Consider the following 21,608-nt stretch of genomic DNA (forward strand, 5'->3'; position numbering starts at 1 on the left):
ATACAGCGCCAGGTAAGTGCGCAGTAATCCCTTCACTAGTGCCTGGCAGCACTGTCACCAAGCAACACCAAGAGCCGGAGCACAAGGAGTACTTGCACTTCCAATAACTAAAGAGCATGAAAAGTAAAATATTTTGCTAGGGGGAAAAAAGCTATATTCTTTACTTGCATGTGCTATGACTTAAAGAACAAAATATTTTCCACATGAATTATCAGATACATAAAAAGCTGCTGACCGCATCTGGACTTCAAGTCAGTGTTACGTATTTGTTAACATCCACACAAATGGTTTGATATTGATATCTGAAAATTCAGAAATCTTGGCACTGATTAAGTTAAGAGGTTGGAGATTGGCAGGATTTGTCAAAGATAAAGCAATATTGGCCAATGCTTACTGGGTGTCTCTGAATGGAGAGTTTTTATGAAGCCCCCACAGCCAGAGGGAAGAGCAGCGCTCTCTGCTGCAGGGATTTGTTTGCATTTCTTGGCTTACTGCTCCCAAGCAAATGTCCTGACAGCCCTGGCTCAGGGACGCCACAGGGATGGGGAAAGCCTATTACCCAAGAGGGCACATGCTGCCTCCAGGACCCCCATCACACATTCCTGTCACATTTGTTGTTTTTCCTATTACAGACACAGGAACAGGCAGCAATTAGACGTGGCCAATCATTAAAGGACTGACATTAATACTGCATTTTTGTCCTTAAAGATAAACATCACAAAGTGAACTACAGATCTTTACAGCAGATTGTCCTTCAGTTCCTAACGCTGCCTGTACTCCTGTGCTGACTGCTTCAATGCAAGAGGCAGATGTTACCCTCATGGAGGCAAACACATAGGTCTCCGCCACGAATCCACCACCTACAGAACGAGCTGAGGCATACTGTCATTCTACAGCAAAATTGGTATAAATGAGTATCTCCCCTCCACCCAAGACTATACAAAGGCCACCTCATTTGACCAGCTGTACTTAGACAGTTGTGTAGTAAAACATATCTGACCTTGCCCTCCTCTGCCTGCGACAAGAGAAATTCCACCTGTTTTACTGAAAGAGTAACTTTAAATTTGAGGCTCCTATAGGAAATTTAAGCCACTACTGTATCAGCTTTGTGCAAGACAAATTCCCAACAACAGGGTCAGATTTCTTCCCAGAATACTCAACGTCCTTCCCTATAATGAGTTTCACAAACATTCAAGGGCAAAATTTAATCCATAAATTACATTGCACTTCATCATTTTTAATAGATTAAAAGACGTATGTGTCATTTATGATTATGCAAAGCAAGTGATTTTATTCATCTAGAGACTTAGGAGCACTTGTAGTTGTCTGGCGACATACAACACAAGCCTACGAAGTGCCCTAGTTTTATCTTAACCTATCCAATGTTTCTTGGTTTCAATCAAGCTCCTAAGGAAGCAAGGTTGGCATGTGGTACTTAAGGATCTGCATGGCTTTTTCTGACATCTATTTCTATATCCCAACTCCATCTTTTTTTTCAATGGTTATTTTCCAAGGAAAAAATTAATTTTCTCAAGCATAACGTCTAATGTTCCAGCTCTGCCCTTGATGAGGCAGATCCTCCTGCCCTCTCCACGGCTCCTGCACCGCTCTCCAACACTTTTTGGAACTTTTTTTGGGCAAGAGACCTGAAGAGAAGCACTATGCACCACTGCCAGACTGCACCAGCTGATGAGGGGACAGGCTGGGAGAGGAGAAAATGCCACAGCAGCACTGGCATTAATTTTCCAAGACTTTAGTTCATAGTGGGTCATATTTTTAGAACTACCATTTCCTAAAATCTGGTTTCATTATAAACACTACCATGTATGCAAAATCCTTCATGGGACTTTTAAAGAACATATACAGAACATATGTTTCAGAGTACAAAATTACAGCCAGAGCCCACATGTATGAATATGGAAGTATTGCTTTTGTTTATTAACTGAAGGGGGCTCACTGTGAAAGACCTATATTCATTCACAGTAGGATGAGTAGGTATTAGATAACTAAAACCATTTTAAAAACGAAATCAGACTACACAATTCATCAACACTGAACACATTTATGTTGACCATTTCCTTTTTTTTTTTTTTTGTATCTTGATTGTTAAAGTAAATAATCAATTACCCACTGTGACATCCAGTGGGATGTAGTTTGGGTCTGTACTAGTATAGAACTGCAGGTGTAACAAAATACATTCGCATTTCTCTACCTGTTTCCAAAATACAGGCTAGGGCTGTCTGGAGAGATGTTCGTACCTTATTTGCAGAATAAATACTGCTTGGACCATAGCAGTTCAAACACTTCGGACTGCCTCAAAGAAATTTAAGGATGAAAAGGATGGAGAGAGTGTAACATGCTAATTCACTCTTCTATCTTCAGCACATTCAGCCTTTTGCTATTTGCTGAGGCTTCCAGTCAGTGACTAATCGTGTGAGCACTTAACATGACAAACTCGTTTTCCTACAGGTCAAATAACAGCAATTACCTTTGCAAATAGCAAACCAAGCTCTGTTCAAGTACATGAAATGCAGGTGAAACGCAGGACTAATGTTGCACTTGCATGTAGTCATTAACCCAAGGAGGCTGGATTATATGCCTGGATAACGATGTAAAACTTATCTTATGTATGTTGAGCAAAACACATTTCACTTGTGCAAGGTATTCCAAGGCTTAACCAATGAAATCCTTTATTTTAAAACATTAGCATATAATTGCAGATGTAATTTCTGTAATATATAATTTTACTACAATTTGTACCAGGTAAGGATTGAATGTTTCGGTATTTCTGCAGTTCTCATTTGAAGTTTTACTATTCCCTGTGAAAATACAGCTTTTATCTTGCTATTAGTAAAGACTGCAAGGAAGAGATATAGTACAAGTACGGGAAAACTCATTTTCTCAAAATGTAATAAGATGAGATCATAATCTCATGAAAATGAGAGCATAAGTATTTTCATTTAGTACAGTGTAATTTTTCACATTCACAGGGTTATGTCTCAATTTCAAAGTCTGCCGTAAAATGGGATTTGAAAAGTTCCTTAAAACTTCTAAATTAAATGCCTCTAACTACTATTACATGTATTGTTTCTAGAGCTTCCAGAACCATGGCATTACATCAAAATTTAAAAGTCATGTTGTTTCCACTAGATATATCATCAACTGAAAAACAGCCTCCCTGCAGGACACAGCCACAGCTGCTATATAAATGGCTAAAAAGCACCATTTTGCAGTCTGCTGCTGAGGAAACAAGAACAGAATATATCAGTTCTAGGCACCTACAACGACCACCTAGTCCAACTGCCTGACCAAAAGGTAAAGCATGTTGTCAAGGGCACTGTCCAAATGACTCGAACACTGACAAGCCTGGGGCACCGACCACCTCTCTAGGAAGCCTGTTCCAGTGTTTGACCAACCACGCCTCCTGATCACAGCCGTCTTTTAGGTTTCACAGTTTTTTCCTGATTAACAAAATATTGGTCTATCACGTACACTATCATGTATTTATATTTAGATATACTTTGAATTTACTCACAGTATTTAAGAATAAACAAACTTTTCAGTAACTAAGAATATTGTTTCAGTTGATGAATGGGACCTGTAGTTCTGCAAATCCAATTACCAGTTAATATCCTGCGTACATAAATAAAAGACCAGGCACTTACTGGGCAGCTAGTGAAAACGTTAGCTTTCTAAAGCAAAATTCTGGGCCACATCACCATTTTCTGTTAAAGACAGAAAAAACTGTAAAAGGCAGCCTGTCTACAGGAAAAGTGATCACTATGAAGTGAAGCGCAGCGTTTTTCATCAGAGGCTAAGCTGCAGTGGGAGACTGGGACAGGACAGGGGCAGAGCTAGAGAGAGGTGCTGCATGAATAGCCAGTAACGTGCCAGGCTGCTCCTCACTCTCCAGCTTCTTGAAAATTGTCGTTACAGCCTCATGACCCCAAGCCTTTAACAGCCTTCTGGAACAACTAACCAAAGCACATCAGGTTAACACACTCTACCAACGTTTCTCCTTGCAGAGGCAGCAGCCTAGAGATCTCTCTACATTAATATCTCCACCACCTGACTAATTGTAAAAAAAAAAAAAAAAAAAAATTAAAAAAAATAGGCGTGACTGAAGCCTTGAAAAGACTATTCCCAAAACTGTGGGCATAAACCCAGATTTATCTGGAAGTTTCAGAAAGGGAGGAACCCAGAGGCACCTGCTGAGGGTGGCAAGGGAGCAGCTCAGAGCAGAAGCCTTCAGAAAAGAGCACAAATGAAGAAATTGTGAAGACAGAGTAACACACGCCCCAGCTAAAACATACTTAAATCATTCTTAATTAAAAACCTACATAAACAATTGCCAATAAAAAAAACCTGCGAGTGGAAGATGTCTTTTTGCTTAATCTATTAAACTAAAAACCCCAATACCTTAATTTTTCAGATACATCAGGAAAGAAATGAATCCAAAATAATACATGAATATAATATCCTCAGGTGTCAGCAAACTGTCTGCACTCTAGAAGGGCAGTAATACAAGGACTGAGTAATACTGGACAACCTACAGTAAACGGATTGATCTAGAAGTGAAGAAAGATCAATGCATTGCAGTAGAGAAACTTAACTTTCCTGCTAACAATACAGCTTGGAATATTAAAGAACAATCTACCTCACCTAATTCCTAAGTGTCTACTCTAGTGTAAAGAAGAACAAGGACTTCATTGAGAAATATGAGAGCTCAGAGACAGTTACTAAAAAACAGCTATTGTGCTGCAGTTTACACCTTAGTGCAATTTAATTTCCACATATAGACAAATCTTTAGGACTAGCACCTGCCTCTACACCCCTACAAAAAACGCAGACCTCTTGGTCCTGCAGCGAGGCACTTTATTTACATCAATACTTTGAAAAGCAAGCATAACTTGCAGGCATCACTATCAAGAGACTAGCCAGAGGCTGTACAGAGAAATATTTACAGGCAGCATTAAAGAAAAAACGTTGTGTGGTGACAAAACCATTAAATTATTTTTCTAGTTGGAGAATAGTACTGAATGGCAATCACTCACTCATTGCTGACATCACATATACTTCTCTCCTTTCTTCCTGTTGTTTTCAATCTGAATTATAAAAATGAATAGTATCTTCTCCAAATCAGGAAAATCATTACTTTTTTTTTATTTAGGCAATTTGCCGATTATCAAATTTAGTGTAACATTAACTGTATGAAGTAATTTACAAATGCTAAGCATCCTTCTATTTTCCACTCCTTTCCAGCCAGATTCAACCTCATACCTGGATTCTCAATTTGTCTGCAAATCTCATTTTAATAAAAAGTCAATTTTCAACATGCCCTGCGGCTTCTAATTTCCTCTTCAATTTCACACTCACTTTAAGCCACAGCAGAAAACACCACTCCACATTCACACTCCTGCAAACTACCTCTCCTCCTTCCTGACTTAGGCATTTTGGGTCTTCTTACGTATTTCAGTTCACTTTGCTTCTCATTTCTGTTTCTCAATGTCTTTTGTATTTTACAGCAGCACTGGGGAGTTTTAAAATGTGTTAATGTCCAACATTAACAGATCTACTGATATCCTTTGCAGTTATTAGGAAGTATGCCATCTCAGAAAGAAGCAGTGCTTTTTCATGTACGATTAATTTTATATTGGTTTAGCTCTCAGAGGAACATTCAAAAGCACATATAGCACCCAAGGATTGCAAGAAAATCTGTTAACATGACAAAATGCAATGAGATAAATTAAAGACTTGTTGCCTTATCTATTGGCCAGATCATTAAAGGTATAAAGTTAAATTAAGAGAGAAGCCTAAAAGCAAGGTATTTCGCCCATCTCATTGGGCTAGAGATCACTAATTTGCAAACTCAGATAAATTACACCAGTTGTCTACCTCAACTGCATATCATAAGCCAACAGTCCCTCAGCAGGGGCAAAGGAGGTGCACATACGCACTCCTCTAATGCTTCTGTCAGCCAATTTAGTAAAACGATAGGTGCCAGTATCTTACACAGGGCTGACAAACGGAGGAGCACAGATACACTGCCGTCTGCCATCACCGCTAGTGATGCACTAACCCCGTAACCCAAGTTAGAAAGTCCTTGCAATACTAAGACCTTAAAAACAAGGCAGGGATCAGACCACTGCAACAGGCAACATTTCACTCCCTAGAAAAAAAAAAAAAGCCAATTGTTTCATTACACAGATCTCACACTTGACAATGATCTAACTTAAGACCCTTAATTTAAAACCACCTAGCTGCTTTTCACTTCTATGAGAAAGCAGTGTTCACTGCAGTAATTTCATACAGCTCATTAAAAAAAAAATCATTCCTCTCTTGATTTTGGTATCCTGAAAATAGAGAAAGTAAGAAAGAAAAATTTGTAAGAAAGTAGTGATTTACTATGTCATGTGATGATACAGCTAGGGAAAATGAGACATTTTAGGGGGCATTAAGTTTCCCGTTAGGTTTACAGTTTTGACGATTTCTCACTACATTGATTGGTGTCTACATTTTTGATATATTCTTTTCAAATATGCCTGCATAGAAGTGCAGAAAACAGTAAGTTTGATAACCATAATTGTTTCACACTGAAATATGGTATTTCCGAAAAATTTTTTGTAGAAGAAAGTTATCAATAATTTTTGTATGGAAGATTTTAAGAATTCTCCGTTCATTTACCAAGATTATATGTTAATAAGACACCTGAACAAGCTACATTTTCAGAGAGAACTTACTTTTCAAAGGGATCCTTGAATACCTATTCAAAACCAGAAGCAAGACATCTAGAAAACAGCAAAGGTCCTTTAAACAGTCTCTACACTGACTTAGCAAAATGGGCTAAGAGTCCAAACAAAGACATCTTAGGACCAGAAATAACTGGTGCCCTTTTGAGTGGTCAAATTCATTCGGAGACCATGCATTAATTCCTTCCATTTTCTGGTGTGGAACTGGTCTAATAAAGGCTCTTCCCAAAATAAAGATGGCCAGGCAAGCAACTCTCCTAAGGAAAAGGAACATAAGCTGCTCAGAAAGTAAGAAAAGGTACTAGAAGATGTAATTGTATCCTACAGCATAATTTTCTTACTGTTAAGCTTAGCACAACACTAGCTCGGCCTGTCAGCAGAGGACAAATTGGTCTTAAATGTTTCCTCTCCACTGCTGGAATATAAAGAGCAATTTTGCAATAATTTGTTGCAAAAATGTCCCAAAGCACGGTTCTCACAACCATTACATTGGTCCTACGTCTCCAGAGGTGCCTAGGGGCTCTAATGTTTGACCACAGAAGACAGCGCTCTCATCCCAGGAAAACAAAACCCAGAAATCTAAAAGTTAATAGTGGAGAATGATGCTCAGGCACAAGGAATTCTCTGCAACTGTGTCGCAGCATCAATTTGCAGTATACCGCATTACAAAATAAAACTTACTAAACCCAAACCATGTGCACTTGAACTGCAATACTACAAAAATAACCTTAGAGGAAAGGGATGTGGGTCCTGGCTTTGCCACGGATTTTCTACGAAATAATGAATAAACACTTATTACGTCCGTCACTTACTACACTGGGAAAATAATCTGCCTCAGAAATGTACGATTAACCTAACGACTGAGCTGGTTTTGTTCTACAGCAATAAGATATTCCAGCTGAAGTTCAGGGAACTGGTGTATTTTTCTAACACACGCAGATGCCCTAATCAAAAACTCTCCATCCATCTTATCAGAGATCAAGGAAATTCTCCACTGTTTCCTTTCTGAGAATGTACATTCTTAATCATAGTTACTGAAAAGTGTCATCTATAATGTTAAAAAAGGAAAGATTGTATTTTAAAAGTCAATTACAGAATTAAATGTCTAGATTTCTGTCTTTCGGCCATGAAGAGGACAAAATTCACTACAAAAGTAGCATTCAGTGGGAAGAATTAATAGTTTCTTTCAACACATGAGTTTTACTGCAGGTTCTTCTCACTATCTGGTTACCAAGTCTGGACTTGTCACAGCCTAATCCAAAACCACATGAACAATGCCAATCTTTTTGGTAAGACTCGATCCAAAAACACTTAAGTGAATAGACTCTGCACAACTATTCTGGGACCTCCGTTTCCAGAATACTGGAATTTGAGTGTAATTACTATCCCAGCTAATCAGACTGCATAGTACATTAAAAAACAGGTTCCTAGAATATTGACATGCTATAGTGTTTTCCCCACTTAAACACTGCACAAGCAGTTTTTAAAGTGGCTGCCCCTTTTCCTTCCCTTTTAAACTTCAGCTTGATTCCTTCAAATGTGAGAGCTAAGCCTGCTGGGCTTCCATCTACGGGAATAGTCCCACTATTCACAGAAATGGATAAAAATACATGTACAGCTACTTTTAAATCTATGAGTTGATATTAGTGCTCAGGCAACTTATTATAGCTCTACACTGAGGTCATTAATTTTACAGGTCAACTCAAAATAACTTGGACCTTACTTTGTGGGGTTTTTTTTGGTTCGGGGTTTTTTTGGTATGTTTTTACACACTCCATGCAGCTAGAATCATAGAATGTATTGGGTTGGAAGGGACCTCTAAAGGTCATCTAGTCCTACACCGCTCTACAATAAGCAGGGACATCTCTAACGAGGTCAGGTTGCTCAGAGCCCCACCAAGCCTGACCTTGACTGTCTCCAGGGATGGGGCTTCCACTACCACTCTAGGCAACCTGTTCCAGTGATCCTCCACCCGCATATTAAAGAACTTTTTCCCCATGTCCAACTAGAATAAGACTAAAACTCCTTTAAGTCAGCTGTATTTTTTGTAAGGCAAAAGACTTGTACAGACAATTCATTATGTTGTTCCTAGTTGAAATCCATCAGTGTCGGATTAGCAGAGAGAAGAGCTGCTGACTTCAGATTTCAATACACAAAAACGTCACGTGCCAACATTCATTTCACATGCAGCTAGGTAGGTGCATTTACAGTTTATTTCACATCTTATGAGAAAGATTAAATACAAAAGCCCATCATAAAAAGCAGTACAGAAACTCATAGCCCATGTAGACTAGCAAAAGAGAGACGGAATACAACTGACATCCCAGTTTCCTCCCACCTCTCCCCATCTCCGCATACAGATTAGAAATACGAGAAGTTAGGGTCAAGTATTTCAGCTAAAGGCTCTGATTTTGGAGTAATAAAAGGAAACTGGCATAGGTAAAAGCCTAGACATGCCAAAGACAGGTTAGCCTTTACCCATGAGCTAGAAAATCCTGCCTACCGACAGAAATGGAAGTGCCATTTCTATGTACATGTGTAGAGAACAAATAAATACAGCTGGAAGTTCTGCTCCCCTTGTTAGAGAGCACTCTGAATAATTAGTTTATTTTGAGTAAAGCCCTGTTTCATGCTAATCAGTTCATTTCTTTGTTGCTTTTCACAGTGAAAAATGTGTTTGCTTCTACACCCTGACAAGCGGTGTCCATGTAGAATTAGACACATTCTAGGAAATTGCTGTTTCAGACAGCAGAGGTGCAGTCAGTTTGATACTCTGTCCCTCTACCTCTCGAACTGAGCATTTTGTGGCTTTGCTGTCATAACTGATGATTCAGAAACCCAAGCAGAGTGTTCTAAAACCTGTAAAAAAGAGCCTCTTCAGTAAATGGACAGCAGGTAATCACTTGATTCAGACTGTGAGGGCTTTACCTGCTAGGACAGATGCAGTTACGTAGAGAAAGACTGGACAGGAAAATACAGAATGCTTTCAGAGAGCATTTGCATTAAAGAATGTTGCAAAAAGCCTGACAATTTCAAGCACCGCATTAAAAAAATCACATGCAGGCTCTCAGCGGATTTCTTGAATCTAATTTGCACAGAAGCACATGAGGGATCTCGAACATACTAGGACAGTTCTCTTTTGTTATATTTGGCCATTTCAGGCTCGAATGCTGGGAGTGGCACTTGGTCTGATGTAAACACACCAAGCACAGAAAAATACCAAACTGCCATCGTCTGTAAGAGTGACACGTAACTAACACAGCAGTTTAACTGATAATTATTATCACTGGCAGAAAATACTTGCTTAAGTATAAAACAGAGAACTGCTACTAAAACATAATGTAAACTACCGGAGTTGAAAAGATGCAGCTCACAGCAAGCAGAAAAGGTTCTCAAGGCATGAACTGTCCCATATTCAAACTTTAGCCTAGTGCTGGAAGACAACGATGCTTCACTCGCTTTTGGCACACATCATCACGGTGATGCAGCATGCTTAAAAAATCCAGCCTGAAGATTTAGCAACATGGTAAAGCATCACCACAAAACCTCTGTGATTCACTGATCAGCCAGCACTTGAGCAGAGAACTGACCTCGAATACAGACTGTAGCAGAAAACTCTGCTCACACACGTGAAAACCATCGTAGTCTAGACATTTTTTAGTAACTCTGCCAGCCTGGGAGAAAGGCAAAACACAGATAACACTATCGAGTTCGAGCAGGTAGTGCAACTTAACAGTGGGGCAAGATTTCTATGCGTTGGAGGCACAAAAGTACACTCTAAGAGCAGCGAAAAATGTTTTTGACTATGAAGCTTTTGCGGAAATGACAGACTGCTGTAAGTCTGCCATGAAGGCTAATGGTAACACCTCATCAGTGCAGTGTCTTCATTTGATTCAGAGCAAAGATCAGTAAGATTTATCAAACAATTATTTAGAAGCACCTATATTTTTCTCATTAATAAACTACCTCCCCCCCCGAGTGACCTTAGTTTTAGAATTTCTGCAAATGGGAAAGAAAAAAAAAAATCACAAAACTTTTCTGGGGGTAAAACTGAATTTCAGGAACATCATTTAGGAAAATGACAAACACGTAATATCTAATTTTGTGCCCTTCTTGTAAATAGGTGAAATTTCTTATGCAACAGTGATTTTTTTAACAGCTAAGACTATCAGCAAGAGCAGAAACTTTGTGATATTATGAAAAGAGAAACTTACCTCCATCTGCTTAGTGCCAGAAAAATATTTCTGCTGAATTAAAGTCTGTCAGCTAATTTTAAAGCTCCACAGTACTTCCCTTTTAATACCCATCTTTAACACACACAAAAAGGATGTGAGAAAATTTTTAAGTATCAATCTTAAATTCAATTTACAAAAAAAAAGAGCAGAGCCTGAATTAAGTTTTGTCACATCTTACGTTGAAGAAATTAACGTTTTATCCTTTAACAATAAACCGGACAGTTAGCTTCCTGCTCAGGCTTACCAGCACTGAGATTTTACCAAGGGCAAATACCATGGAGTATTCTGAGGTTTTAAACTTGTACTGCCCATCCTGCTCAAGTACTCCTGCGCAGAATCTCAGTTGACAAATATATTGGTAACATTTCCCTGAGGAATGCTAGCTAGTGGGCAACAATAAACAGGCAAGTAACAGATACTTACCAGGGCAGCAATTCCTTTTTTTCAGGGAGGGGAGTAGGGACAGGGACACTGCTCTGTATTAAACATTTCAGCTTACACCTACAGCATTTTTTCAAGTAACTTGGAACCAAAATGTCATGCATTGAGAACTATTTTAGAGTGCATTATTACAAAGAAAACCTTAAGTAGCAAGTAGGGTTGTCAGGGGCACCTATTGGTACTTTTCAACATTTATCACAGTCTATTTAAGACCAGTCCACTTCAAACTTCAGATTCTTCATTATGAATGAACTGTACTTTCAGTTACTTTTTATATAATGATCAGTCAGCTTCACCATGGAATAAACATTTCTAGCACAATTTTATGACTAGACAAAATTTACAACTCCCAAAGCCACAGTCAGTCAGCAGTAAAATGACAAGATTCCCCCAGTGAAATTAAAAGCGCTACACTAGGCTCTGGGTGTAAGGCTTGCCATTTTACCTTGGTATGAAGGGAACCGTTCTTCATGTACGAACTTGTCAGCACTATCAGGTTATACACAGGTAGCCTTTCAAAGTGTGCTGCTTGTACTAAAACTACTAATTACTGCAATGCCTATGGAAAATCTGGGGAGAGGGGTCAACTGACACAGCCAAGGGAAGGCAAGCTGCAAGCCGAGCTTCCACTAGGAAGATGTGCTACAAAGGCAATTTTCTGTAAACTTACTGTCACTCATATTAACTGCATGTTAGTAAAAGTGCCTAACACCTTTAAGTAGATGAAAGCCTACATGTATTAAATTACCATCATTCTATTCTCCACAATAGCATAACATTAGTGAGGGCTTCTTATACCTCAAGTTCCTGCATGATACGATGAAATTACATCTTCTAAGTATCTGTGATACAGTACAAAAGAGCAAACTATAGAGATTAACCAAATCAAGTTTCATGGAAAGTTTAAATGAAACTCACTCAGAACTGTTCCTTCAACATCCTGCATATCATCGGCTGCTAAATGTGTTTGCATGCTTTACAAATGCAACACCATTACAATCTCATCAGCAGCTCTGCAGTTGCACAAGCATAACTGAGATGTTAAGAGCACAAGATTTCTTCTGCAATAATTAGGATGTAGAAAGGTTTGTCATGGGATTAGTTCTGGATTTTTTTTTTTTTTTTGAAACAAAATTCGGAAAGTTACAGAAAGGCAGAAAAAAGTTGTAATTGCTCCATTGCTAAAGAATCTCCCCCTCACTCTGCTTCCTGCCTCATCAAAAATGCTAAGTAGAATCATGACACTTAAGAGAACATGTCTGAACTGTCCAAAACCAGCTGCTTGGGAAGGACTCCTGGGACCTCCTCAGCATCTGAAAGATGAATTGCAAGGGCACATTGAAAGATATGGCCCACAGCAATAACTGACAGTCCACAATTCTTACAGCAAATACACTTCAAATTCTGCCCATGAAAACACACAAAAATATTCTTTTGATTGATAAGGAGGAATGGAGAAAAGGCAGCCCAATGCTGGGTTCAGGACAAGAAAAGTAAAGCAGGAAATTTAGCTCTGTTTTCCCCACTCCTTTACATACTGCATCAAGTCATGTTTCTGCACTCAGAGGCTCTATATAATAAAAAAATTTCCATTCATTGTTATTCTAAATACACTCCAAGATTACGGACAAATTATTTTTGTAAGTTATGAGTACCTATAAAGTTTTAAGCAATCTAAGTAGACAATTTGCACTGATATGCTCATACACTCAGATTTCTATTTAGTATGATCTTAAAAAGAATGTTCGTTATGCTGTGTGACCTTGGTACATGAACATGTATATACACATCAATACACACGTATACACACACATAGTTTGAGATTCACAAGGAATCCACAGGCATGGAACAGACATGTTTTCATTCAACCATAAAAACTAAAATAATCAACATTTTGTCAGTGAATTTTAAATGGTGCATTGGTTGCTTCACCCTCCTTTCTAACTTTGGGAATACTAAGCATGCTTTTTTTGTTTTTTACTTCTGATCCATCACTTGGCTAAGTAATATCTACATATATACTGGGGGAACACACCCTTAATGGAAGCTGCAGAGATGCAGAATTTGACAGAAGTCAAATACAACTATCATTTCCCCCCCTCATGTAGCCTGAAAGCAGATTTGAGATTAATGGTATCGCTATTACAGTAGGACGAGTCACTTAATAGTTTCACATTGGAATATGAACTATGTTGAAAATACACTAAGACAGCTCCTAAATTAAGAGAGAACTTAACTGGAAATGGTATCAGCACCCACATATCAACTATAAAATGCCACCAACTATAACCAACCATGTTATATGTTTTATTTCTCCAACCAGGAGAAATAAACAGAAGATGTAGGTGGGGGGGAAGACTCTCACAACTTTTGTTGGCAAGGCATCTTCCCCTTTCCTAAGGAAAGCAAAACAAAGACCCACTGCAACTGAGCTGCCTTTCTTCTTATTTGGTCACACTATGAATGTTTTAAACAATTTAATGTATAAATGTGGTTCTACTGAGCACAACAACGTTAGCTCACACGCTAACTTCACCACGTCTGTTTTATCTGCAGGACAGCACGTGCATAACTAGATATCTGCCACCCCATTTTTGCAAGTCTAACCCATTTTAATCTCCAAAAAATTTATTTTTATTTCGTTTAAACAGTAAAGTGTTTGAAAACCCATACTTCCAGAAGAGATGATATCTGAAGAAAGTTGATGGTTTTACTGAAGTCTAGACATAGAAAATACTAAATCAAACTACTCGGCATCATTTTGAAAGTCATCTTTCTAGTCCAAATGCACGACTTGCAAAATATTTTTTTTTAAATGTATGTGATATTCATTCTCACATAAACCAATACGGTAGTATCAGACTGCTTATAGTAAGAGTTTGTTCCACTATGGGTTAACACTTCAAAGAGTGCAGAGCAGTTTCTTTTCCAGTTCCACACACTAGTTATTTCTTATTCTCCATTGCATGCACTAATGCAATCTGCGAGGAGCCAGACAGAGTAAGCTGCCCTCCTTAAAAAGCCAAAGCTTTATAATATAGTCATACTGCAGCAATCAAGTGAGGTACGACAGCTGACCCTCTATCACACTACTAAACTTTTCAAAGTAATTGATTCAGATGAACAGTTTGAATTCATAATGATAAAGCCTATATAACGTAGATAAATGCATAAGCTCCATAACTGTTTTACTGAAACACAGAGCAAACATGAAAGTGTGAGTAAAATTACCAAGCTTCCTCAGCATACCAACAATTCTAGCTCTTCTCCTTTTGGAGAAGGTCTAAGATGCTAAAGCTCTGAAAGCCTCTCGCCCAGCAGTCAGTCTGCAAGACCTTCAGTTACAGGATCCAGCAAGGGATGAGCAATGTGTGCTCACTGGAACTCGTGAAAACTAAGATTAGTACACAGGACCCTGTCACCTGCCTTAGTACGACCTGCTTCTAAGGAAACACACCCAGGCAAAATGTTTACACTTCAGGTTAGAAGCGAATGGTCTTGTGTCAAGATACAACAGAACTCCGCTCCAGAACAGTATTACTGAAAATTGTCCATAAACTAAATTCAAAAAGAACATCTTTCAACTTACAATGCCTATCCTTAAAACGAAACATTTCTGATGCCACAGTTCAATGAACTCTGGAAATGCTCCTGTGCTTCTACACTATGAACATTTGTCGCTATCAAACTAGTTAAACCCCAATATAGATCAGAGTAAAATCACCGTAAGATCTCATGTGTGGTTAAACGTAGGTATACAATGTGCCACAAAAAAGTGAATGCCACCTGTGCAATGACACAGTTATGTACCAATGCATATCATTTCTTCTCACTTTTGACTTGTTTTCTGTAAGGATAAATGTCAAAGCTTAACAGCGTTAGGTACACAACACTTCATTGCAGAAGTCCAAAATTGTTACTGTCGCATTGAAGCCATCAGTGAGAAAAAAACATGCCCTAACAAGGGGAAAAAAACAATGCACACTCTTAAAGTCAAGAACATTTGTACTAACAGGACACAGGAGTAACAGAATGAATCACTTGTCTTCCGAGTTTCTAGCTAAGAGAAGCCACTGTATTTTATCACAGCAGTGACTCGAAGCCTTTTCAACAGTCTGCAAAGAGATTCGGCAGCAAATAAAGTCAAGCATTCTTCTACACAGTAGCCCTAGTAGATGAGGTTTAACAGAACGTGTTCTCTCAGCCATGAGACTTCTCAAAATCTGAATAAAGCGCATCAGGTAACTCAACCAGCTGGCAACTGGAAGAGATGTAGAAATTAATGAGAAATTACAATTGTAGTTCCCTCACCCATGCAGATGAAGATAACCAATCTGTAGGTAACAAAGGGCACACAAAGCTCTACATTTTTACTTGCGGTTCTTTCAGGTTCAGACTTGAGAATGAAGCTCAAGTTTGTGTCTGACCTAACACACACACTCCCCCCCTCGAAACATTAATAGAAGGATCAGCAAATTACTTCAAAAGAAGGCACACAATGAGAAAAGTTTTCACTGTCCTCATTACATTTGAAAGTGAGACTTCAAAAGTGTTGTGAACAAGAGTTTTATACAACTAACTTCTAACAGGGATGTTTCTGTCACCCCACACGGAAAGAATACAACAGAACAGGAAGTAGTTCATGTTTATTCATGTGAAAACAGCAACACACTATAGAAGAGGGTTCATAGTAATCTCTTCATTAGGCATCACTTCCACTTCAAAAATTAAAATTCCTAACACTTTCCCATGATATTTTTAATGATCAAATACAGAAAACAGAAATATAAAGAAACCCACTAGTGTTGTACCATACACCTTCTGAAACTACCGATGTTAAGTATGTGGATAACTTTCTGATATTATACAACTTGAAGGACCACAGCAACTATGCAAGATGTACATGCCTGTATTTACATGTTGAGTAGAAGAGAGAGTAAAGAAGTTGCATTCACTTCCTAGTGCAAGTCTACAATAATCACACAGACAGAACAACATTTATTAACAGGAATGGAACAAGCCCACACATGAGTAAGAAAAGATCATATAAAATACATTTGTAAAAAAAGATTAAAAATCTCAGACTGAGGCAGTCAAGAATGTGCAATATGGATGTTTGTACAGCGCACCTGTACGGTAGTTTCTCAAAAGCAGAAGTTCACTACGAGAAATGTGGTAGACTAGCAGGGTGGGCATGGATTATAATGGGTATCCCATCCATTAAGAAATTCACAAAGATCAGCTAGCAATACATACAATATTTTCAACTGAAAGTACCACTGAACAGAATCTCAGCCAAGAAGTCTATTCTACTTTGACTTCTGATCACTCCAGCTTCACCCTGACAGAAGTCAGTTCCCATTTTTTCCCCAAGCAGAATAATTTTGGTGGTACGTATAACAATTTTTTTCTGAACTCAGATTAAAGCAAAACAGGGGCAGAAAATGCTTTGAAGAAACACAAACATTTTAAACAAAAACAATCATTTTTCTAAATGGTTTTATTTACATTTTTCATATACAAGTATGTTAAAAGATACATTCTGACTAGTATCCACACCACTGTGAATTACATGAATTAAAGATACTGATGTATTGCATAGGATGAAATGCAAAACAATCAACCCTAAGCTTTGGTCCCACCCCCTGAATCCTCATACAGCATCTGGTTTGTTACCAAGACATCTAAAATTCAAAGTGTTCATATCAAATAGAAGTTGTCTGAACAAATATATCTAGTTTCATTTCTTTAGAACAAGCAATAACATAGGAGTCTTACTTGCAAAACTCGCAAGATGAAAAATACATATTAACAGCCAAACACTTTACATGCATGTTACTAGCTTTGTATTTAATGTTTCTAGTCTTAGGGTATTTGTCACAGCTGTCTTATGCTTATGATTTTTAAATCTTTAATTATGGCAACCTTTCAACCCCTATTAACAACAGTTCAAAGTGACCAGGATATAATGCAACATACTCAACAATGAAAAAGGTAAAAAGGTGTGGTGTGAACTGGCCTGAAACATTCAGGACAATTACAAATTAAAGTTTCCACTTAGAGCAACTGGAACTAAAAATTCTTTAGATCATTAAAAAAACGTTGCAAATACATGAACATAGTTTAATAAATGTGCTTAAGAGGAATTTCAACCTGGTGATTTCTCAAAGGAAACTAGCAGAGAAAAAGGCGACAACTTCAAATGCTTGCTTCAGAACTACTGAAATATTTACAACACCGGTAAAGTAAAAGTTCTTTCAAGCGCGTGAAAAGCATTATCAAGTCTTTTTGTATCTAAAAGATGGTTCAAACAAGAGACGAAGGAAACAGTAATAGACAGCTGGGCCTGTGGGATCATAGGGTATCACATCAGAATTTATTTTTACATTTCTGTAGCACCTTTTAGCCAGACGCCAAAAGCACTTTAATCACTAAAGTGAGCCTCACAACAACCCTGTGAGGTAGGTAGGTATCTGTTAATAAAGGCAAAACACATGAAATAACTTACCCAAGAAGACACAGGAAATCAGCAGAGCAGGCTAGAATCCAGATCATGTGATCTATGAATTTAACATTATGGCACATGTGGGACTGACACTTACATGCTCCTTTTTACAACTGTGAAAGAGGCCACTGACATGTGAATTGATTCAAGTTTTCTGGAAGTAAATTCTTCCAGGAAAGGTATCAAAAGAAAAACGTGCTTTAAGCAACCAGAGAAAACAAGAGACTGGGTAAGAAGAGTGGCATTACTGAACTACTTCCTAAATTTTAGCAAATGCAGAATAGCAAGTTAACTACTTTACTTGCTAAAATTTGTATCAAAAATAGACTACGCAGTCCACCAAATTCACTAAACGAAACTATTCTCACAAGTCTTAAGCATTCAAATGCTACGGTCCAAAAACACTGTGAGCTGGGAGTTGTTTCATTCAATTCTATTATTTCTATGTCCTGCAACTGCTTCTTTGAATGTCAGAAGAAATAAGACCCAGTGTGAGAATCAAGAATTTTTGATCAATTGAAACTTTAATAGTAGAGTTCCCATTAACAAACTGTCAAAGCATGTTCTTCCCAGTTAATCTCCATGTTCTACTGACTACCAACCAGTCATAACAGCGGGACCAGAGCATATAAATCAGTGCTTGGCAAATAAAATGGGGCATTCAGTTACTTCAGCACAGTCTGTATATCAACAGCAGTAAGTCAGATGACACAGTAAGCGCTGAGCACTGCTTTATACTATACTCCACTAGGGAACAAAGTTATACACAAAAAGGAAAACAGCCAGTGAGCTGAACACTGTCATAAAAACAAGAGGTAATCACAGCAGTAAGGCCTGCACTTAAAAGTTTTACATTTCAAAATGAACTGGCACATGCAGGGAAACAGTTCTTGTTCATATAGATTATAAACAATGATTTTATGTGAAGATTGGAAGGGACTACAAAGAACACATTCATGAAGTTAGGCCAAGGGAAATGTAAAGATTTCTAACAATTTTATAAAGATTTCAGCTGTTAAAGGGCTAAGTCCTTTTTTATAAGGCCACAATCACAACCCTAGCTCATCTTCCAATAACAGACCACCACTACGTAATGATATTCAGCCCAGATTTGTTGTTCAGGGGACAAAATTCTCTAGTGAAAGACTACCTGGCAGAAAACAACCCGCACTTTCCTCTCCCGTTTTGTCTTTCTGTGATGCAAAGAGGAAACGCTACCATGTTAAAGAGGAAAGCAATATGCTTGTTTTGACATCAGGAAAAAAGACGCTTACAGACGACTAAAGATTTAGCAATTTTCAGATTTAAATACTGAGGCAGTGAAAGTGAATTAAAAGCAATGCTAAACAAAGATTTACCACAGGTTTACTTTCCCAACTCAAGGTTGGAAAGATCTACACTTCTGAACTATCCAAGAGAAACTTTCTAGCAGGAGGAGACTACTAAGATTTGCTAGGAAAAAAAGTTTTTGGAAAAATATCTTCCCTATATTCCTTGTATATCTTAAGGTTGCAACAAAAGAAGCCTCAAAACAATTCCTCTATCTCAGGGAGCCTTTAAAAATTGCAGTCTTAATTTATATTCAACCATGCTGTTATAACACATTTGAGAAGATATTTCTTTTTGAATTTACTCTCAGACAGGACTGTACATATGATACGCAACTTAACCCTGACAACAGTGCCCAATTCTGTGAATATGTATTTTTTAAGGAATTTGGAAAAAAAGTTGTTTCAACTTATAGCTATAAAGGATTACATATACTAAAAAAAGGCAGAGATAAAGCATGTTGCTTTTTAGTTACAGAGGTCACACTGTGAGTTTTGAGAGAAGTCATTGGAACCAGGAAAGAAAAGGTGAAAATTTAAGTCATAGCTGGGATTTTAAAAAAATTGCCTGTTAAGATGAAAGATAAATTTCTAAAAAAGTAACCCCTTACATTTCTTTCAAATACAACTCTTCAAGTGTAATCTACCAAAAAGCTCACGGTTTTCCACTATTTTGTATAACAGAATCATATATTCCATTTCTCTTATATATTTGAAGTGTAGTTATAGGCAGACACACACACACACACACACGACCTAGGGATCTTTACGCCAATTCTTTCCTTCTCAAATTTACCTTGTGTTACCTGGTCACCACACCTCCTGGGTAGAAGCTGATCTTCCTTTCCTTGAAGAAGCACTTAAAAAATATACCCTAGATTGTTTTATGCTTTGCCACTGTTAACGTTTCTAAATATTACTAGATTATGCAATGGTTACAAGGCATCGATCAAGGGAGGTGATATCTGTCAGTTCATCTCTGAACGTGGTTCAAGACAAGAAGCCTCAGACAAGCTTTACGCTGGTAATAGTACTTTCTGCTGAAAGATCTATGATATAGTACAGGCTTTCTGAGGTGGTCTTACTCAACTCAAATTTGAGGCATGGGAAAGAGAAATGTTTTAAGTAAGCACAGAAATCAGATAACAACGTAATCAAACTAGATTGGATTCTAAGGACTAGATTCTGTAGCAAACATTGCAGCGTACAAGAGGCTAATGGATTTGGCTGCAAGGTCCCAAAAGGAAAAATACACATCTGTATGTGTTAGTGCATTCACAATCTCCCAAATATGTCCAATCAGCGACATTCTGCCCACCACTACAAACTACAGGAAACAAAATCGCTAAAATTCTATATTTAATTAGGTAGTATTAAATTTAGGTTGTACTATATTGCACTACAACGTCTTATTATAAACTGCAATATAAAAATTTGTTAGACTCCCAGGATCCCAATTTTATTTAATAATCTTCAAAATTTACTGCCAGAACACATTTGGATATATGATTTAATGTAAAGTAAGATATGATAATTATACAATGCAGCTTTGCCACTCAGATTGCTGCTTAGCAATTTTCACATAATACGGAAAAAATTTAGCTATCCCATTTCTTATCTACAGAACACAGGTCCCCACCCCTGTAGTTTATAAACATGTAGAAGATCTGTCTCAAGAAAAATGTGCAGCTAGAAGATGCCCACAAAAAGCATGTGTATTAGCATTAAATATCAGCTACAGAAAATAAAACTCGGATTATACACTGCATTTCATGGCATGTCATTAAAGACTGTTCAAATGACCAATGCACTTAGTAGGAAGTTTTATCTAGTTATGTAAACAATTACAATTTTGTTGGAATTTTCAGAAGCCAATGAGTTGTGCTAATGCATTTTCCCAGCATTTTAATTCCAGAAATCAGCTTCCATCCCACACCCTCCCCAAAAACACTGTTCCCAGAAACAATGAACTCCCTAAGAAAGCAAAAAAATTAAGATCCAAACATTCACAGAAAGTCATTCAAATAAGTTCGTATGTATAAAAAAAGTCCTCTAAATAAATGACACGGGAGGCAATAAATTGACACGACAAGTAAATAAAAGGCTAAAGCACTCCAATACCATTGAAACGGTTTTAATGTTGTTGCAATTCCATAATGCAACAATCATCAACTCATAAAAGACCCAATATTTAGAATTCATTTTAATAACTCCTTTGTACCTATTTTACAAAATAAAGGCAAGGCATATTTAAAATCCCCTTTTCCCTAATATTATGTGCCTATCTTATTTATGCTTATCAAAGTATAAACTTAAACTCCTATTAAATGTTATATAAGAAAAAAATGTA

At 37.7% G+C, this 21,608-nt stretch overlaps 1 protein-coding gene across 1 annotated transcript in view; it reads right to left on the reverse strand.

Moving 5' to 3' along the window:
- Nucleotides 1–21,608, reverse strand: part of CSTF3 (cleavage stimulation factor subunit 3) — a 50,936-nt gene that overhangs the window by 19,273 nt on the left and 10,055 nt on the right. The gene's annotated exons all lie outside the window — the stretch shown is intronic.

This window comes from Leptosomus discolor, chromosome 12 (genome assembly GCF_034619465.1).
Source record: "Leptosomus discolor isolate bLepDis1 chromosome 12, bLepDis1.hap2, whole genome shotgun sequence".
Taxonomy (NCBI): Eukaryota; Metazoa; Chordata; class Aves; order Leptosomiformes; family Leptosomidae; genus Leptosomus; species Leptosomus discolor.